The 20,036-nt window shown below is 41.2% G+C and overlaps 1 long non-coding RNA gene across 1 annotated transcript in view; it reads right to left on the bottom strand.

Moving 5' to 3' along the window:
• LOC132022491 (uncharacterized) overlaps positions 1 to 20,036 on the bottom strand; it is a 96,386-nt gene that overhangs the window by 58,459 nt on the left and 17,891 nt on the right. The window contains exon 2 of the long non-coding RNA XR_009405593.1: positions 2,994 to 3,222. This is a non-coding gene — a long non-coding RNA (uncharacterized LOC132022491). The remainder of the gene's footprint in view (positions 1 to 2,993; positions 3,223 to 20,036) is intronic.

Below are 20,036 nucleotides of genomic sequence, written 5' to 3'. Positions count from 1 at the left end.
CCTGCGTTTGCCCAAAACAGAAGGGAGATGAAGAGACCCCCAGCTGCTGCTCTACTGAGGGACAGGCCCTCCCTCCCCTGTGCGATCCCACAGCCCTCACTCTGACAGACTTGGGGTAGAAGTCTCCCATCTACTAAAAAGACGCCACACCTCAGAACTCTCAACCACAGGGTAAACCTGGGATCTCAAGTGTCAAGTTTTATGGAAGGAGAAAGAAATGAGAGAAAGAAATCCCGGCCTCCCCTGTCCTGCCCCGAAGTCTCAGGGATCAGCAACTTCTGCCTCTTTCCATTTGATTATAATTGATTTTAAGTCATCACTTAGCAGAGACAACAGAACAACACACATAAACCTTGAACTATCCTTAGCCCTTCGTCTGCAGTCAGGAATGAATTTTATTTCACTCTCTCACACTGCAGTCTGCACTTGGAAGCAATGGCTTCACTTGGAGGGGAGTGCAGGGAAGTGAGGGGCTTCTTCAGAAAGCCGGGCAGTGGGACAACAAGGCAGAGGGCAGGGCTCTGTTCGAGAATGTGACTGTGCAAGAGAGAACTCTGCTTCTCTGGCTGGACACATCCTGAAGCTTCCCATCTTCCCCCATTGCCACATAGTTGCTGGGAATGGAAAAACGACCGTTCCGTTCATTTGCTTGCACTGCAACTCACAGGCTTTCCTGGTCACCAAAGCCACAGTGAACTCTCTCCTTCACCTGGAGAACTCCTATTGCCCCTTCCCCCTTTTAAAACCTTCCCTGACTCTGTGGTTTGACTATACTCCAGAACCCATAAGGAGCATGACCCAATAGAAATACAACGCCATAACAAATCGCATGGAGGACATGGGGAGATGGAGAGGAGAAGGGAGTTGAGGGAAATTGGAAGGGGAGGTGAACCATGAGAGACTATGGACTCTGAAAAACAATCTGAGGGTTTTGAAGGGGCGGGGGGGGGGGGGGGGGTTTGGGGAACCAGGTGGTGGGTATTGGAGAGGGCACAGATTGCATGGAGCACTGGGTGTGGTGCAAAAACAATGAATACTGTTACGCTGAAAATAAATTTTAAAAATTTAAAAAATTAAAAAAAAAAAAAAACAAGAAGAAATACAATGCCTGCCAATGTATAATTTTAAATAGCCTAGATACAGGATTTTAAAAAAGAGTCAGGTCAACCTAATTTCAAAAATACATTTTATTTAACCTAATATATCCCAGACAGGATCAATTCAACATGTAATCAGTATTTTTTAAAAAAAAAAGTTGAGGGACCCCTGGTGGCTCTGACTCTCAGTTTCTGCTCAGGTCATGAGCTCAGGGTCATGAGATCAAGCCCCACGTCTGGCTCCTCGCTCAGCTGGGAGACTGCTTGAGGATTTGCTCCTTCTGCCCCTCCTCCTTCTTGCATGCTCTCTCTCTCTCTCTCTCTAAAATAAATCTTTTAAAAAATACTTTTAAAATATTGAGATGGCACCTGGTTGGCACAGTCGGTTAAGCAACCAACTCTTGGTTTTGGCTCAGGTTGTGATCTCAGGGTCTGAGCCCAGGCCCCAAGTCAGACTCTGAGCTTAGTGCAGAGTCCTCTTGAGATTCTCTCTCCCTGTCCTGCTTGTGATCTCTCAAGCTTTCTCTCAAATAAGTAAATCAATCCTTAATAAAAAAGAAAAAAAAAGAAAGAAAGAAAGAAAATAAAATATTGAGGTATTTTGCATTATCTTTTTTTTCAGTCGAAGTTTCCAGAACGGTGTGTCTGTACACTTATGGCATGTCTCAATCACGATGGCTGCATTTCCAGGGCTCAGGGGCTATGTGCGGGTAATGGATGCTGAACTGAACAGTGCAGACTAACCTCACTCTTAGCACACTGCGGTATAATTGGGTTTGTGTGTTTCCATTTTCTGTTGGGGTGTCAGCCTTTAAAAACAGGATCATTAACAGTGACCAACTCATAGCATCTGTATAGTAACTCCTTGCAGAATGACTGACTGGATTAATAAATCAGTGTCACCGTTGACCACTGATGAAAACAGCTCTGTTGACGGAGAAGAGGGCAGGCGATGCATTTGGAGTTAGGTACGTCCAGTGAGAAGCTTCTAGGAGATTTTCGGATCAGGATGCTCAGAACTAAGTCAGAGAGAGACAGAAACATAGGAACCCCGGGGAGAGGACAGGATGAAAAGAAAAGACTAGGGAGGCATGGTTTGGAGAGGTTGTCCTGACCACAGGAGGCAGAGACACATCCGCCCATTTCACAGGAAAACGCTGCAGGTTATTTTTAAGGAAATAATCACAACAGGCATCGTAAGGAAGGGATTGTGGTACGGCTGTGCATGGACTACCTCCTTCTGGTATTAGTTACTCAGAGCGATTCTCAGACCTGATGAGGATGTTGGTGGGATCCACATGGCAAGTCCTCCCATGAAGCAGAACCCTCCCCTCTGCCCAGTCCTCTCTCCGTCTCTCCATATGCCACCCCGTGATCAATAACTTCAAATGGAAGTCTCTGGCAGACGCCCTCAGACTTGAACGGTGCTTCCCAGACTCGACTCTGCACGTGCATCACCTGCGATCTTGTTGGCATGTGGATTTCAACTGAGTAGGTCTGAGGCAGGGCCTGAGAATCTACTTTCCTAACATGTTCCCAGTGATGTCTACTTTCCTAACTTGTTCCCAGCGATGCTAATGCTAGTGGCCCACAGACTGCACTGGGAGTAAGCAAGGCATTCGGGGGTTAGAGACTCACGTAAAGCTTTCCTCAAATCTGGGTTTTGGTTTCTGCAAGAGAATCCCAAAAAGAAAGCACGTAAGCCCAAAGGACAAGAAGCAATGGCATTTCAGTGATCAGCTAGAAGAAAAAAACACCTCCTGGGAATCCTGCAAACAATATCACAGAAGGACCTCTGACCACGGGTAAGGTCACGCAATTAGTAGGGGTAGTGGTGACAGCGTGTAAGTTGTGCTGGAATCGAGATTGAATTGGGATCCCATCTATTATACTCACTGTTTCTGTCATCTTGTGTTTTCCACCCTTCTATGAGCCTCAGTTTCTTGATCTGTAAAATGGGTAGAATTTCACATCACTCTCAGGGGTTCTTTGAATTCGGATGGAATAGTGTATGTGACATTATCTGGTACAGCGGCTCACATACGCTAGAGGCTCAGCAAACGCTTATTAAATCTCAGCTGAAATACTTCCCAGTTACCTCTGCGAGGACAGCACTGGAATAAACCTGTGGGATGAGAAAAAAAAAATTTTTAATGAGATATGTCTGCTTTTAGGTTGATTAAGCCTCTGTGGTTAGGATATTTATCTTGAACTAAATGCCTCCCCTTGTATAAAAGCAATGCAAATACATTCCAAGAAAACGCCTTCAGGGAAAGGGTATAATTTCATCTTTACCCATTTTTATATTTCTTTACAGTTGCCATGAGAGCATTTTAATAACCTCCATGGAGTTGAAAGTAAGGCAGGTAATTGCCATAAGTAATTTAAGGGCTATTAAAGCTAACAAACTTCTCCCGTGGAATACCTTGTTAAACAGTGATCAGCAGAAATCACGTAAAAATCGTGTGCAGTGTAAATTCAAGCTCTTTTTCCAGTTAAGCTGAAGTGAAGATGTAATTACATTACACAGAAGAGGGGTGCGGACATTAAAGCTCTTTCTGTCTCAGCCTCGGGTTGGCTCTAGCCGAAGATGCCCCGGTATGCTAATGAGATCCACTTTCTTCCTTCTGAAGAGTGAGCCTCATCACTGTTGCCATTTCCCACTAGCTGAACTGGCAGCTCATTTTCCATGCAAGCTTCTGAAGGTTATAAATCTGAGCGTTTCTTCGTGCAAAGCCCCCAGGGCTCTCAGCTCCAGCCTTGGATCAGCCAATCACTAACCGGGTGACCTTGAGCAATTCCTTTTACCTCTCTAGGCATGCATGAACTACCACAACTATAAAATAAAAAGATTTTATTGCGTGCCCTCAAAGATATCCCCCAGCTCTAAAATTCCTTGATCCTAAACAAGCGCTATACTCAGAAGCCCCTCTTCTGACTATTTTAACTATCAAAAATATAACCATGACTCAAAAGGAGGGCAAAAAGAGAGAAAGAGAACCCATGAAAAGCATCAGCCAATGTTACAAAGTCCATACATTTTATATCTCCCAGAAGCTGGTAGGCACAGGCTCACCATCAATTTATTCTTCCTTGCTACACTGGTCCAGTAACTTGATTGCTCTATTTGCTGGGCTCACACCACATTAGGAGGGGAAAATTAGCTGAAACAGGCAAGACCACTGACAATGATAAGAAGTGAAAGCCCAAGGGAGAAAACAGAAACCTTCAAGAAGTCAGGATTTTATCTGGTTCATTGCTGTATACCCAGGGCTGGGTACATAGTATATGCACAATAAATGCTAAATGAATGAACCAGAGGAAGGAGAATGAATGAATGAAAGCAATACCTACAAAAAGCCGATACGATTGTTTTAAGCACAGTGGGTAGGGAAATACTACAGGTACCCATGACCATACACGCTTGAAGGACCTCTCAAAGACTTACACACACTGCAGTTAATATCCACATGGGTGTCCAAGAAAGCAGGGGAAATTTAAACTACACTCGGTAAGCTCTCACTGAGATAGCAAATGATGACATCTGGTTAAACACGGGAGAGGGAATGCAGGGCTTATCTCTGCTTCCCTCCTATACCCTACTTAAAAGGACAGGAGTGTGAAATGTGTGTATATGATTTCCACAAGGAAAAGGAGAGAGAAAAATATCCACATGGACAAGAGATGTCACCCAATATTTCTAAGCTAGAAAGGATCAAATGAAATGATTAGAGCTGATACAGCAAAACAGCAAGGGTCTCCAGAAGGAAGCCAGTGAGAAGCCAGCTAGGTCAGGCCTCCGATCCCTGGAAAGACTCAAATGAGAGGAACTAGGACAAGGCAGGAAACTGGAGGACTCTTACTGGGGGAAACAGACTACACCCAGAGAAAAGATCTCTAAACCCTGACGCTCAGTATTTACACATACTACACTCTCAATGTAGGGTTTTCCCCTGAGCACTTGGATCCCCAGCCAGCCACATCATATAGTTGACAAGCCCTGCTCCTCCCCTCCCAAAAAGTGACCAGTCTGCTCCAATATAATCAAACCCAAAGCACCAGAAGTAAGCCTCCAATAAGGAAAATCAAGACCAAAACAAACAGAAAAAGAACCCAGAGGAAATCAAGACAGTGAAGGAGGAAGAAAACTTTAAACGTATGTAACTGATAGCCCTAAAGAGATGGGGAAAATACCCTTCATAGCAAAAGAACAGAAAGCTGCATTTTTTAAGGAACAGAAGACAAATCAGAACAATTACAGTTTGACAATGTGATAGCTGGATAAGAGAGTCCCCAGAAAAAAATTCAATCAAAATTTTGGAATGGAGAGTAAAAAGACTTACTCAGAAAGCTGAACAAAAAGACAGTCAGACAGTAGGAGATATGAGGAAACTGGAGTATTAGTCAGCTCAGGAAGTCTAAGCACTGTGTAATAGAGTTCCAGAAAAAGAAAACAGGGTAAAATAAAGGGAAGTTATCAAAATATTGGTGCATGAAATATTCTCATAAGTGGGAGACATAAATATTCATGTTATAAAAGTCTATTGAATGTATAGCACAATAAATAAAGAAACCCCCACGTCAAGTTACACTGATGTGAAATTTCAGAGCGCTGGGGATAAAGAGAAGATACTAAAATCCTCAAGTTATAAATAACTAGCTCACATCAAACGACTGCGAATATGAATGTCATCTGATTCTCAACAACAGAGTCAAAGCTAGAAGTCAATGGAGCAACAGCTTCAAATTTTGAATAAATATCTGCATCCCAGAATGCTACATTCAGTCAAATCATGAGTTATGTGCGAAGAGGTAATAATACGTATCAACACTCTCAGGGTCTCAAGAAATATTTCTCATGAATGCTTTCTCAAGAAACTACTGAAGGATATGCTCTACTGAAATCGGGGCATATACCAAGGGTGGGAAAGAGGTGGGATTTAATAAATAAGAAACACATCTCAGGAGAGAAGCAAAAAGAAGAGCCAAGAGCACATCTGTAGAGCAGGTCTAGGTCACAACAAGGTCAGAGAGGAGCAGGAGGACTGAGGACTCCCAGAAGAACATCTCCCAAGAACAAAGGAAAGCTGATGCTTTGGGCTGGCTAGTCACTGGAGTTGGAAACTTGGGAAACAATCAGTGTTAAGAGCATAGACAAAGAAGTAGGTTGGGGGAAATAAAGTTGACTATTAACTCCAGGAAGCCAAATATTTTGAATAAAAAAGGAAGTATAATCATAAAATACCAGAGAATCAGGCAAACATTTTATACGGCTTTAATTAAACATTTTGAGGTAATTATCAAATTCTTTTGAAAACAGGAGGGAAAGCAATGATGTTGGATCATATAAGGATGTGAAGTCCTCACCTTCATAATAAAAAGCCAATAAAAAGTGGAAAATGATAAAATTTGGTAAGTCAAGCACTAACACAACACTCAAAAGCTTACAGAAGAATAGAGCAGGGGACTTTGGGTTTGGTTGCTTGTTTGTTTATTTGTTTCCTTTTTTAAAAAAATTTATTTATTTATTTATTTGACAGACAGAGATCACAAGTAGGCAGAGAAGCAGGCAGAGAGGGTGGGGAGTGGGGGGCCGGGAAGCAGGCTCCCCGCTGAACAGAGAGCCCGATGTGGAGCTTGATCCCAGGACCCTGGGATCAGGACCTGGGCCGAAGGCAGAGGCTTTAACCCACTGAGCCACCCAGGCACCCTGATTTGTTTGTTTCCTTTAGCAGCCTTCCAATGTGGATAAAAGTTTTAAGTGACTTTAAAAATGAAATCAGATTATCATAAATGGCCTGACCCAAGCCCATGGTTATGCTTGGAAGTTTTCACCTAAAGAGTAGAGCATGCCACAATCAAGTATGAGAACTAAGGAAAACTAGCCAGATCTGCCCACCCAGGATGCCCTGAGCCATCACCGAAGTCCAAGGGTCATGTCCAAAGAGGTGGGTGAGACACAACAAAGATACTCTGGTTTATGGGCATCTTAACATCAGGTGAAGGCACAAGTCTTTAAATAAGAATATCAATATTGAAGCAGGGCTCTGTCTTGGGTCAAATGGCCATGGAGAGTATGGGTTAGGCCGCCAGATCTGCTAGACAATAACCAGCCTGCCCCTCAGAATCTATAGTCTCTTATGGAAAACTGAGCAGCAGGTGCTTACAGAACGGCTCCACAGCATCTGCTGTCCAGGCCATGATGGTGGGAGACTGGGTAGTGATAGCTCAGTGATCAGGAAGGTCCTCAGGCTTAAATCCATCCACATTTCCATAAGCGACTGGAGCCCCAAACTCAGGTTCCAGTTTCCACTGAGGTAGGGACTATCCACGCACACCCAGGCCCGTGGCTTCATTGGCCCCAAGCCTGGACAGGGTTGGCTCCGCAGAAGCCAGACAACAAGGACTGGGGACAGAGAAAATGGGGCTGGCGCAGGAAGTGACCTACAGAACAAAAATGTCTAATGCAAGCCAGAAAGATTCCCTTCAAAATGGTTAAGTTTTATGTTAAGCTTTAGTGCTTAATGCTTCCATTACATGAAATATTCACTTATGTAGAACAGCTCATTCCCCAGTAATATGAGATTAATGAGGCATCACTGTACATAAAAACTACCGAACTGGCTCAGATCAATCGTCTGTCCTGTCCAGCAGTCTGCCTTTTAAAGGGCACAAAAGAATATGAAATCCAGAAACAGAAGCATCTGGACTAGGGGCCTATCTTCACTGCTTTGGCCTGTGGGACTTTGGGCAAGCGGTTATTTATCTGCTCCCAACCTCAATTTACTCATCTGTAAAATAGTTCTATGAAGACCTTCCTCTCAGTGGTGGTGTAAAAATTCAATGAGATGATATCCTTAAAAGTACCTTTTGGACTATAATCCTCTCTAAATATGTTCATTAATTTAGCTGAAGGATATAATGAAAGCTTCATAGCTGTTGTCTATCACAGTTTTCTTCCATACCCTGAAGATTATTAACTTCTTTTAAGAAATCTAATTATTGACTTTTCTATGAACATATTTTTTTAAACCCTGAATCTGTCTAGAATCTTGGTCTCTCTTTTTTTTAAGATTTTATTAACTTCTTTATTTGAGAGAGAGAGGAAGAGGAGCAGAGGGGAGGGACAAGCAGAATCCCCACTGAGCACAGAGCCAGAAAAGGGGCTCCACCTTGAGCCAAAATCAAGAGTCAGAGACTTAACAAACTGTACCACCAGGCACCCCTTGGTTTCTGGATTTTTGGTGAACTATTCAAAAATTAAATTCAAAAATTTGGTAGGAAGTCTCACTGAATCCTTTTTTTTTTTTTTTTTAACCTAGAAAACCATATAAACTAGCATGTTCCTAAACCTTCTCACCTAGCACTGGAGCCCCTCCAGACCCACCCCTCTGCTCAGCTGTACTTGTAGTGAAGATTTCCTGGACAGGCGTGTTGTGGGTGAGTCAGAAACTTAGTGGGGGCTAGAAGGAAGAACTGAGCTAAGTTAAATAGTTAGGCTTGGGTGAAACACTTTCTGGAAGACTGAATGAAGCTGAAGCTTTCTCACATGTTTCAGGAAGCTGCCTGTCCCCAAGGTCTGAGCTAGTGGGTTGAGGGTGGGCTGCACAGGCTCCATTATGTAGGGTTCACCCCAAGAGGAGGTATCTGGAGGCACAGCATAAAAAGGGAGCACCCCATAACATTTCTATGAACAGTTCAATTTAAATTTTCGGATTTTTTTCTACCTCTGATAGGAGACCCTATCACGTAGAAAAGGCAGTAAGAATAGGGAACTGGATAAAGAGCCAGCCCTAAATCCAACCTGCTGTGAGACTAAACAAGACACCTTCCCCCTCCAAGGTGGGCAGGGGGATGGTCTCAGTTTGTACAAATAAGGGGTATGAAGTAGATCAGAGTTTTCAAATATGTTCTGTGGACTCTGGGTTCTCCGTTTACACATTGGGTCACATCCCAAGAGATGGAGGAAAGAGTGGTAAGAGAGTGAAGGCAAAGTGTGTCTCTATTTCTCTCTTGGATTGCATGGAGAAAGAAGAGATTTACCACCACCTCTTTCATCCATTTTATATTGGGGTTTTTAAAGGCAGTGCTCCCTGACTAAAAACACATTTGAGAACCACTGGATTGTATGTCCCCAATGTTTCCTTCCAATTCTCTGATTAGCTGATAAATTGACACCCTATCACACTGGATACATAAAATATAAATCACACTATACAACGCCTTCTGGTCGGGGAGGTACATTCTTGAGGGACGTATCCAGATCAGCACACCCAGCTAAGGAAGCACCGCTGGCTGGAGAAGTCCCACTCATCTCCGAGAAAGTAAGACCTTGCTCAGCACCCATCTCTTTGTTACATAAGCCATCAGAGCGTGCTCACAAAAGTAACAAAACACAGTCTGCCCTTGTAAGACAACACCATTGAGGAGTTAAGACTGGAACACATACAGAATAATTACAGCTCAACCACTCCCCCGCCACCCCCCCCCAAAAAGTGCATAATTACGTGAGACTCTATAAGGTGCAAACTCTGATTGTGTCTGCGTGCAGCAGTAGAAGAAAGCATGGGAAGAGACACGTTCAAACAGTCAGAAAAGGCCCCATGCAGGAGGGGATAGTCTGAAGCTAAGCCCTTAAGACAGCAACTAAAGTCCAAGAACTAAACACTAAAATACCTTTAAAGGTTTCAAGCTACAGAAGTTCAGAAATAAGATCAATGTTAACTCATCGTGCCGACTCGAAAAAACACTTATTTTGTGGCAGAAGAGAATTTCTTTTTGCCCTTAACTCCTTACTTACTTTAAACTCTATTGCAGAAAGGTTTGAGCAGAGGTCTCTATGGTAAAGAGACCTAAGCTCTGTTAGCCTAGTAATTCAATAATTTGTGGAAGTTAATGTCATAAAACATGTAAATATTAGCAACAGGAAGGTGTGTCTTGTACATTTTTATACCATAGAAACCAAAGGACATTATTTGTGGGCAGGATGGCATTTGAACCACACAGAACCTTCATCTTCCCCAAAACAATACTCAAGTCTTGACCTCACTCAAAAAATAAAAATAGAACAAGGCTTACCCTACTGAGGAGGTGAGATTGAAACACTCGGAAACATTACAACACAAGACAAAATGAGCAGCAACTCTAGGTCCACTGGGCTTGGGTGACATAATGGTCCCTGAGGATGTTGGAAGACCAAAGCCAAGCCCCTGCAGGAAAACTGGCACTAGAGTTGGCATCCCCTCCTGTCACCTAGAGGGAAGGCCAGACGAAGCAGAGGCAGCTGTCCATAATCTCGGGAATCTGATCTGCAACATCTCTAGAGAAGCAGAGCTCTAAGTCATCAGTATAACATTGGTTCTGAGCCGTGGGTCCTTTGAGGGGAGCGGAGGAAACTGTAGGGAGGTGTATAATGAGAATAAGACAGGACACACCAACACTGCTCTCCACTCTCAGCTTCCAAATATTAAAATTCCAAAGCAAGTGAGTACAACTAACGTCAGAAAAGATAGCCACATCCAAAAGACAGGACATAACCTAAGAAGTGTTGGCGTGGATGTGGAGTAAAGGGAACACCTGGGCACTGCTTGTGGGAATGCCAACTGGTGCAGCCGCTAGGGAAGACAGTATGGAGGGTCCTCAAAAAATTGCACACAGAACTGCCACATGCTCCAGCCATTCCACTTCTGGGCATCTACTGGAAGATATCTCACTCCTTGCAGCATTATTCACAAAAGCCAAGATTGGATAAATAAACATAAACATAAATAAAAATATAAATATAAGGTAATGAAATATTATTCATCCATGAGAAAGAATGAAATCCTGCACTTGAGACACATGGATGGACCTTGAGGGAATCATGGTAAGTGAAATAAATCAAGCAAAGAAAGAAATACTATATTCACTTATATGTGGAATCTAAAAAAAAGGCCGAGTAGAATAGTGATTCCCAGGGGCTAGGGGCTGGGAGAAAAGAGGAAAATGTAGGTCAAAGGTGACAAATTTCCAGTTGTAAGATGAATAAGTTCTAAGGATTTAATGTACACCATGGTGATCACAGCTAATAATACTGTATTATATACTTGAAAGTTGCTATGAAAGTAGACCTTAAATGTTCTCACCACAAAAGGATGGTAATTTTGTGATGTGACGGAGGCATTAACTAATGCCAGAGTTGTAAACATTTTGCAGTATGTAAGTGTATCAAATCAACATGTTTTACACTATAAACTTATAAAATGTTGTATGTCAAGTATATCTTTATAAAGCTGAAAAAAAAAAAAGCCAAGAAATTGAACAAATGAAAGATTTCCCTTTACAGGATTCTAAATAATAATTCAATCTTTTGTAAAAATTTACTTTAAAATAGTATGATCTATGCTCATGGATCGGAAGAACAAATACTGTTTTAATGTCCATATTACCCAAAGCAATCTATAGATTGAATGCAATCCTATCAAAATGCAGATAGTATTTTTCAAAGAAGTAGAACAAAAAATACTAGAATTTGTATGGAACAACAAAAGACCCTGAATAGCCAAAGAATTATTTAAAAAGAACAAAACTGGAGGTATCACAATCCCATATTTCAAGGTATACTACAAAACTGTAGTAATCAAAACACTGTGGTACTGGCACAAAAATAGATATACAGATCAAAAGAACAGAATAGAGAGCCCAGAAACAAACCCATGATGATATGATCAATTAATCTTTGACAAAAGAGGCAAGAATATGTAATAGGAAAAAATAATCTCTTCAACAAAAGGTGCTAGGAGAACTGGACAGAAACACATAAAAGAAGGAAACTGGGCCACTTTTTTATACCATACACAAAAATAAAGTCAAAATGGATTAAGGACCTACATGTGAGACCTGAAACCATACAAATCCTAGGAGAGAACACAGGCAGTAATGTCTCTGACATTACATTGGCCATAGCAACATTTTTCTAGCTATGTCTCCTGAGGCAAGGGAAACAGAAGCAAAAATAAAATATTAGGACTACATCAAAATAAAGTTACTTCACAGCAAAGGAAATAATCAACAAAACTAAAAGACAGCCTACTGAATGGGAGAAGATAGTTGCAAATGACATGTAATAAAGGGGTTAGTTTCCCAAATGTATATAAATAAATTATAAAACTCAACACCAAAATACAAACAATTCAATTAAAAATGGGCAGAAGGCATGAACAGACAGTTCTCCAAAGAAGACATGTAGATGGCCAACAGACACATGAAAAGATGCTCAACATCATTCATCACCAGGGAAATGCAAATCAAAATCACAACAAGGTATCACCTCACACCTGTCAGGAAGGCTAAAATAAAAAACACAAGGAACAATCAGTGTTGGTGGGGATGTGGGAAAAAAGGAAGCTTTGTTCACTGTTGGTGGGAATGCAAATGGGTGGAGCCCCTGTGGAAGACAGTATGGAGGTTCCTCAATAATTAAAAGTAGGATTACCATACGATCCAGTAATTCCACTACTGGGTATTTGCCTAAAGAATATGAAAACACTAATTCAAAAAGATACATGCACCTTATGCTTATTGCAGTAGGATTTGTAAGAGTCAAATTATGAAAGTAGGCTGACTGTCCATCCACCAACGAGTGGATAAAAAAGATGAGGTTTATATATATATAGAATGGAATATTCCTCAGCCATAAAAAAGAATGAAATCTTGCCATTTACAAGAACATGGAAGGAGCTAGAGAGTATAATGCTAAGTAAAATAAGTCAGAGAAGGACAAACACCGTATGATTTCACTCACGTGTGGAATTTAAGAAACAAAACAGATGAACAAAGAAAAAAGAGAGACAAACCAAAAACATGGTTATGGGGGGAAGGTGGGCAGGGGAATGGGTGAAACAGATAAAGGGATGAAGAGCACACTTACGGTGCCGAGCACCGAGTAATGTATAGAATGGCTGAATCACTATACTGCACACCTGACACTAACATAACACTGTATGTTATTTATACTGGAATTAAATTCTTTTAAAAGATAATAAAAAAAATAGTATGGCAAAAATCCTCAATGAGACAAAGTAATGGCTAATATCACACAAACACCCCCCCAAAAATGATGCAACACAAACAGGCAATTATGAATCAAGAACAGATAAAGATATTTTTTTAAGAATGGGATTCAAAATACTGAAAATTCAACTGTAATCACAAAAGCAAAATAATCTCCGTGGAAAAGACCAGCATGAGTTTTTAAAGGCATAACCCCCCAAAATAAAGAGAACAGCAACTCTACAGATATAATACATGCATATGTACATTCATACACATAAAAGCTGAGAAGCAGATAGGCGTGGGGAAACCAACTCAGCTGACCCCAAATGCCAAAACCAAGGGAAAGTAAGAGGAAAACTCATTCATATAGGGGCTCCAAAATTCTCAGGACCTGGGAGCGCCAGGGGGACCTGAGAGAGGACTTCACAGTGGGGCTGAAGGGTGGAAGCCAGGCTGAATGTCCAGTCAATGTTTAGTTAGTGGCCCTGGCATCAGGGGGGGATGGAGAGGCCAGCCATTAGGAAGAGGAGATCCCCCATGTCCTTAGAGCCACTGAGTGGAGGGAAGGTCAGCAAAGGAGGGGGCCTTCAGTAGTATCACTATTATGCCTTTGGTCTAGTGGGGTACCATATGCGATATTGCTTGAAGAAAGGTATTGTTGTTGGGGCATGGGGCAGAAAGTTGTCTAAACCAGCATCTCGCACCGTCCCAAACAGGATATTGGCCTACCATCTGGCTAACATAGCTTACTGAGTTATTGGGCAAACAGGTGAGGGTTCTGGTCTTAATTAAAAACATCAGAAAAAAAAAAAAAGTTAAAGTAAGAGCATGAACCTGGGAAAGGTTGAAACTCCCGCATTTTGTTTTGGAGGCCAAAACATGTTAATTTTGGAGAACAATCTACCTAGAATGAGTCTTACAGCTTCCCCTTGCTGCAGCTCATTCTGTCACCTAACAATCCTCTGCTGGAGCTTTTGACACAAAAGGGGAGGTTTGAAAATGCCCAGAAGAAAGAAGAGGATTTCAAGTTTAATCATAAGCCCCACCGGGGTTTGTGGCACGTTATTCTGTCTGGAATCAGCCAACCACAGTCTGAAGCTCCATGCTGCCATGTACTAGCCAGGTAACTCTGGGCAAGATGGGAAGCTCCCAGTGTTCTCTTACCTATTAAAAAAAAAAAAAAAATGAGAATAGCAATACTTACACCAAAGGGTTCAAGTTAGGATTTAATAAGATGAGTAATGAAAGGTTTTGGCATGGTGTCTGGGATGTAGAAAAAAATTAGTTATTCTTATTTTTCCACAAATTTTAGAAGGAAAAGAAGCTATTCGTTAAAGAGCATCCGTTAAAGAGCATTCATTAAAGAGCTTAGTTCTCCAAAAGGAATGGCAGGAGAAGACTTGGACATATGAGACACAGTTGATTTTTATCTGCACTTTAAGTGAAAATTGTCCCGCTATCTTCTGTCTTGTCCCAAGAAAAAGGGACAAACCTGTATCAACCTAGATCAACATGTTTCACTCTATACCACATATTTACTTTTCATCTGGACCCAATTCTGGAAGGGTGGAAACTTCCATGTGAGCAGACAACTGGACGTAGGAGGTTGATGCTCCGGGGAGGACTGAATCATTTTTTTTCTGCTGGGATCAGCTCTTAGCAGATCAATGTGGTCCCATCACTAATCAATAAAATCAGTGTTGAATTGCTCCACGAACTCAAAGTCCAGCTTGAGGATCTTGCCTGCCTTGCTTTGCTGTCCATAAAGCCCCCTGGGGATCTGAATGTCACTACCCCTGACTCAGTGTTTTTCCTTTCCAAGTGGTCCCCAAAATTCTTTCCCTTCCTGGTATTACATAAACATTTCCCTCGAAGACTAAAGTCAAACCTAACATTAACTAGTGGGCATACAAAGACTGAAAAATTGAGGATGCCCCCATATCCTTAAAAACCACAACCAGTAAAACAGTGTTTCTAGAAGCATGGTCCCCAACATGGCAGCATGTGCATCATCTGGGAGCTTGTTAAAAAAGCAATTCTTGGCCCCACCCAAGACCTACTGAATCAGAATGTCTGGGGCTAAAACCAGCTATCTGTGGTTTAACTAGCCCTCTAGGTGATTTCGATGCATGCTTGCATTCGAGAGTCTCTCAAGCAAAACAAAGATTTTTTCATGGCAACGAAAAGGGGAAGCTTCGTGTCAGAGAACTAATAGCATTTGACAGTATGGGAGGCTGAAATGTGAAGACAAAACAAGGCAAGAGCTATCACAGGCAGAAAGCCTTGCATAATTGTTCTGCAGTGTTTGTCTTCTCCACTTAGCTGTAAGCTCCTGCTGTCGTGTTCTTAGAACAGTCAGTATAAGCTCTGGGATGTTGCAGTATCAAAACAGCCCTAAATTCCAGTGGCTTCAAGCAACAAAGGCTTATTTCTCACTAACCTTACAGATCCATAAAAGACTGGTATGGCTCTGCCCCACGTCAGAGACACCAGAATGATCCAGAAGTCACCAGAGGAACATTGCTGGTTGTTGCAGCAGAGGGAAAGGGATCACAGCTTTTGATGGATCTAGTGAGAAATGATATTTGTCACTTCTACTCACATTTTGGGCCACAGCAAGTTACACGACCCACCAGAGTTCCATGGGGCAAAGGAGTATAGCCCTCCCATTTGCTTTCGAGGAAAGAACTAAATATTTGTAAAACAGCTAATAACTACTCAATAAGTGCCAGGCCCTCTGAGGTTGGTGGTCTCATTTTGCAGGGAAGAAAAGAGACATAGAGAGGTTACATAATGGGTCCAAAGGCCCCGGGCAGGTCACTGTCAGAGCAGTCTTTCTGTTTGATTCCAGGGTTCGTGCTAGAAAACATGGTGCCACCCTGTTGGAGATGGAAGCAACGGGAAGGGAAAGAGGTTTTGCAGGAGATGAACTCAGCTTTAAATGGTGGTGGGACTTTGAAATGGAAATCTCCCACAGCAACTCCAAATGTGGAGTTAGAACAGAGGAAATTCAAGGGAGTGGGATGTGCATGTGTGGCCAGCACTTAACCCAGAGAATAAAGACTCAGGGAAATACTCCTCTGCTTTTTCTCTCAAGATAGAAGGGAGGGTAGGAGTTGGGGGAAAGAGTCCTCAGAAAATTCACGGGTTGGGGAAGAGAGAAAAGCTAGTAAGAAAGTAATTATGGAAGAAAGGCCTTTAGGAAGAACACAAGGTCAAGACTATCTCTTACCAAAGGAAGCTGGCTGTTGATAATACAAGTTTTTTAAAGCAACTACATGTGAATAGGAAGAAATCTAGAATGTCGTCCAAGGAGCCAATTTAATAATGTGTGAAATGGGAAACTCCAAATTCTGAGGGCAGGAAAGGAAAAGGAAACTGGGGATGAGCCACAACACTGAGGTGTTTAATATAGAATAATGGAAAAAAATATGGGCGGATTCACATCAGGAATGAGGTTTCATATTTTACAAAGGGAAGTGTACAAATGGCTGAGTGCATTTGTACTCAGGGGACAGGAGAGATGGAGAAACGGAGTGAAAGGCACACAGAAAGACAGGGATGCAGTAGAGACGAAATCGATGGGGTCCACAGGACAGGCTGCAAGGATGCTTCAACGGACAGCAGGTCTTTGCTTGCTCTGAGATCAGGGAAGTGTGAGAGCCTAGAAGAAGGGAAATTGCTGATCGTAGATAAGGTCAAGGGCTCTGAGAGTGCACAACTGATGACTCTATCTGCCACGGGCCCACCCCAAATCACAAAACATAGCATCTTTCTGTGTCCAAACGCTCTATTTGCCTGGTCCACAGCAGAGTACATTGCTCCAGGGATTTTTCCCTCCATGCACCATTTTTCTTTTCTTTTTCCCAATTGGATACCTGGTTGGGACAATTAATCACTCCTGTGGCAGACACAACTACCGGTCACCCAATATCCATTTTTCTTGTCTTTCTTATTAAATGGCCCAAGTTTTTTCAGAGAGGCAGTAACAGACATAAATTCGTCCTTTCCCAACCTCCCTTACATTCCTAACCAAAGAGACCACAATGGCAAGAGATTTGTCCATTAATTCACAAATGGAGATGTTGCTTGGGAACTCATGTTGGGATTGGGAAGTTTCAGGCATTGCAATGTATGATTTCCATATAAAGAGAGCCATAATGGAGGGGTGGATGGGATAATCCTGACTGAGGGAGTTGACTTAAACTTGTACTCTTCTATGAACAGCTCTGAGTACAATCTTCCTGGCCACCTGCCTGATCCTGAGGGCACCATTTTGTGATCATTAGGAAAAAGCCAAGGGAAATAAACATAATCTCTTCTAACCTAATTATTTACGGTGAAGACCATGGAATCACAGGGTTCTCAGGGGATGTAGATGAACAACTGTTCTCAAAGAAGCTTTTTTCTAGAAACATCTTAAAAGATAAGACATGAAACGTTCTTCAACACCTTGCTTTTGAGTTCTCTTATAACCTCACCTCTGTTCTGTTGGTAGACTTTCAGACGTCTGAAAATAATCTGTATGTAAATCAGAATATTCATTACTATTACATAAAGCTTAACTTGTTAATTGTACAATTTCATTAAAGGATTAACCTTCTACAGATGGGAGCTACACTTGTGGTCAGCATAGCATAACATATAGACTTGTCGAATCACTATGTTGTACACTTGAAACTAATGTAACATTGTTTGTCCATTATATTTCAGTAAAAAATAAGATAACATTCTCGTTAAGGAGTAAGCAGTCACTATTCTACGTTTTCACATGGTATCTTCATAATGAATGTCTGGACTTGGAATCTAACAAATTAAATTTCCCCAAACTTATTAATTGGTTATGAGCTTATCTAATAAAATGTTCTAAACAGTTTAATTAAAATCATGATTATAAATATTTCATAGCTTTTGGAAAAAATCCAACAAAATACAAAAAATAAAATAAAGCTTTAAATTACTTTTATTATACTTTCATTTAAACTGGTAATAAAGATGCTCAAATCAAGATGAATTTTAATTTCATCATACAGTCTTATGCTTCTTCCTCCCTAGGATTTTTGTTTTTATGTTTTATCCAAGTTTCCCGAGGCTGAAGTAATTTTACCCGTCACAGAAGAAGAATACCTTCTCAGATCAGCTGATATGACAGCTTCTGGAATTTTGCCACTGATCTTGGTTAGCCAAGGGTCCTGATTGCATACAGCACTATAATTTCAACCTAAGCCTTGGGGCATTATGCAGAGTACCTTTTTATAATAAAGGTTTACTTGATACATCATGAGATTTTTAAGTGCTTGCCTTTCATATAGGTTTCAAACTTTTGACATGGATTGTTTTCTGAGAACTGATGTGTTAATGTTTGGATGGCTGACATTTCTTAACATGTAGGTACTAAATGTCTGTCTGTGGGTATTATAGTCAGTAAAAATTAAATATATTCTATCATATTTATATTTTTATTATAGCTACATTTTAATACATAGCCTTTAATTTTGAGTATTTAGTGACCTCATAGACTTAATGATTATAATTATCATTCTCTATTTGTTGCTCATACTGTCTCAACATGGCCACTAGGAGACCTTTTTTAAGTTGGTTGCTTTATTCTTTTAGCACTGCCTTGAATATTTTTGAGAAAGTGAATATCAAGATATGTTGAACAATTTCTAACATAATTAAAGTCATAATGCAACTGGAGAAAAAAGTATTTCTGAGTGACTTTTATTTTCTTACCAATGAAATTACCAGCCTAGCTTCATTCCTCCTACCTTCTGAAAGACATTACGGAGATAGTGAATCAGTCAACTTCTCCCAGCTTCTTGACATTATCCAGTCCAGGGATGGTCCCTGCTTCCCCAATCTCTTTTTAAAAATCACTCAGCATGAGCACAAATCTTCTAATAAGCCTCTCTGAATCCCTTTTACCCAGATGCAGATGGTTCCCCTGGAGTGTATTCTTCCTTGCTTCCCAAGCTAAATACATTTAAATCTGTTCCTGATATGCTTTGACTAGTGGGTTGACACACTGAAAGCATCCTTGCTTTCTAGCAACAACAAGATGTTCTAGACCCATCTGAATTTTCGTGCCAAGACTTGGGAATCAGCTACTTTTAAAGAAAATCTAGTTCTTTTAGTGGATAAAAACAAAACATGAAAATCTGGCACTAGACACATGAGAATCATGATGAGCACAATGGCTACTGTTGAAACTATTATTGCCACGGGCCACTTTTTTAGCTAGAATATCTGTTTCCTTAAAAAGTTATGGGTCCACATTGATCTTTCCAATCCGGCATGTTTTCTTACTGTCCTCTTTTAGTCTGTAGTCTCATTCATTACTAAAACTTTCTACAACATGAACATTTGGAGATTTGTCTGGCTGATCACCCACTGTCCTCCACCTCAAGTTCTCACCAATTGAGAAGAAGAGGGAAAAAATACTGTCTTTACTTAAAAAAAAAAAAAAGAAATAAAGCAATATTACAGAACATAGTCTGTAGACAAAAGGGAGCTTTCCTTTCCCTTTCTATTTCTTGACTTGAATCTAATCACAGATGTTAAATGAATGGAAGACTTCATGCTAGATGGGAGCTATCCTGGTGCTCCTACCATATAGGAAAAGACAGTGGAGGAAGAGGGGAGAGGAGAGTAAGTGAGCAGGGAAGAAAAAAAAAGAGAAGAAGAGGAGAGCATGAACAAGAGAGAGCTATTGCCATCTCCAAGATCTAAGTACCTGAGCTGTCACTGGGATTAAATCAGTTGCTGACCGCTTAGAGCCAGGCACATGAAAAGGCTCAGAAATGACAGCTGGCATGGATGCTTATGGTAGAATAGATTTAATCATACTTTTGAACATAGCTGTACTGTACTTTTTTTTTTAATTTCTTTTCAGCGTAACAGTAT

The sequence above is a fragment of the Mustela nigripes genome, chromosome 7 (assembly GCF_022355385.1).
Source record: "Mustela nigripes isolate SB6536 chromosome 7, MUSNIG.SB6536, whole genome shotgun sequence".
Taxonomy (NCBI): Eukaryota; Metazoa; Chordata; class Mammalia; order Carnivora; family Mustelidae; genus Mustela; species Mustela nigripes.
This window is presented reverse-complemented; position numbering and strand designations above follow the sequence as displayed.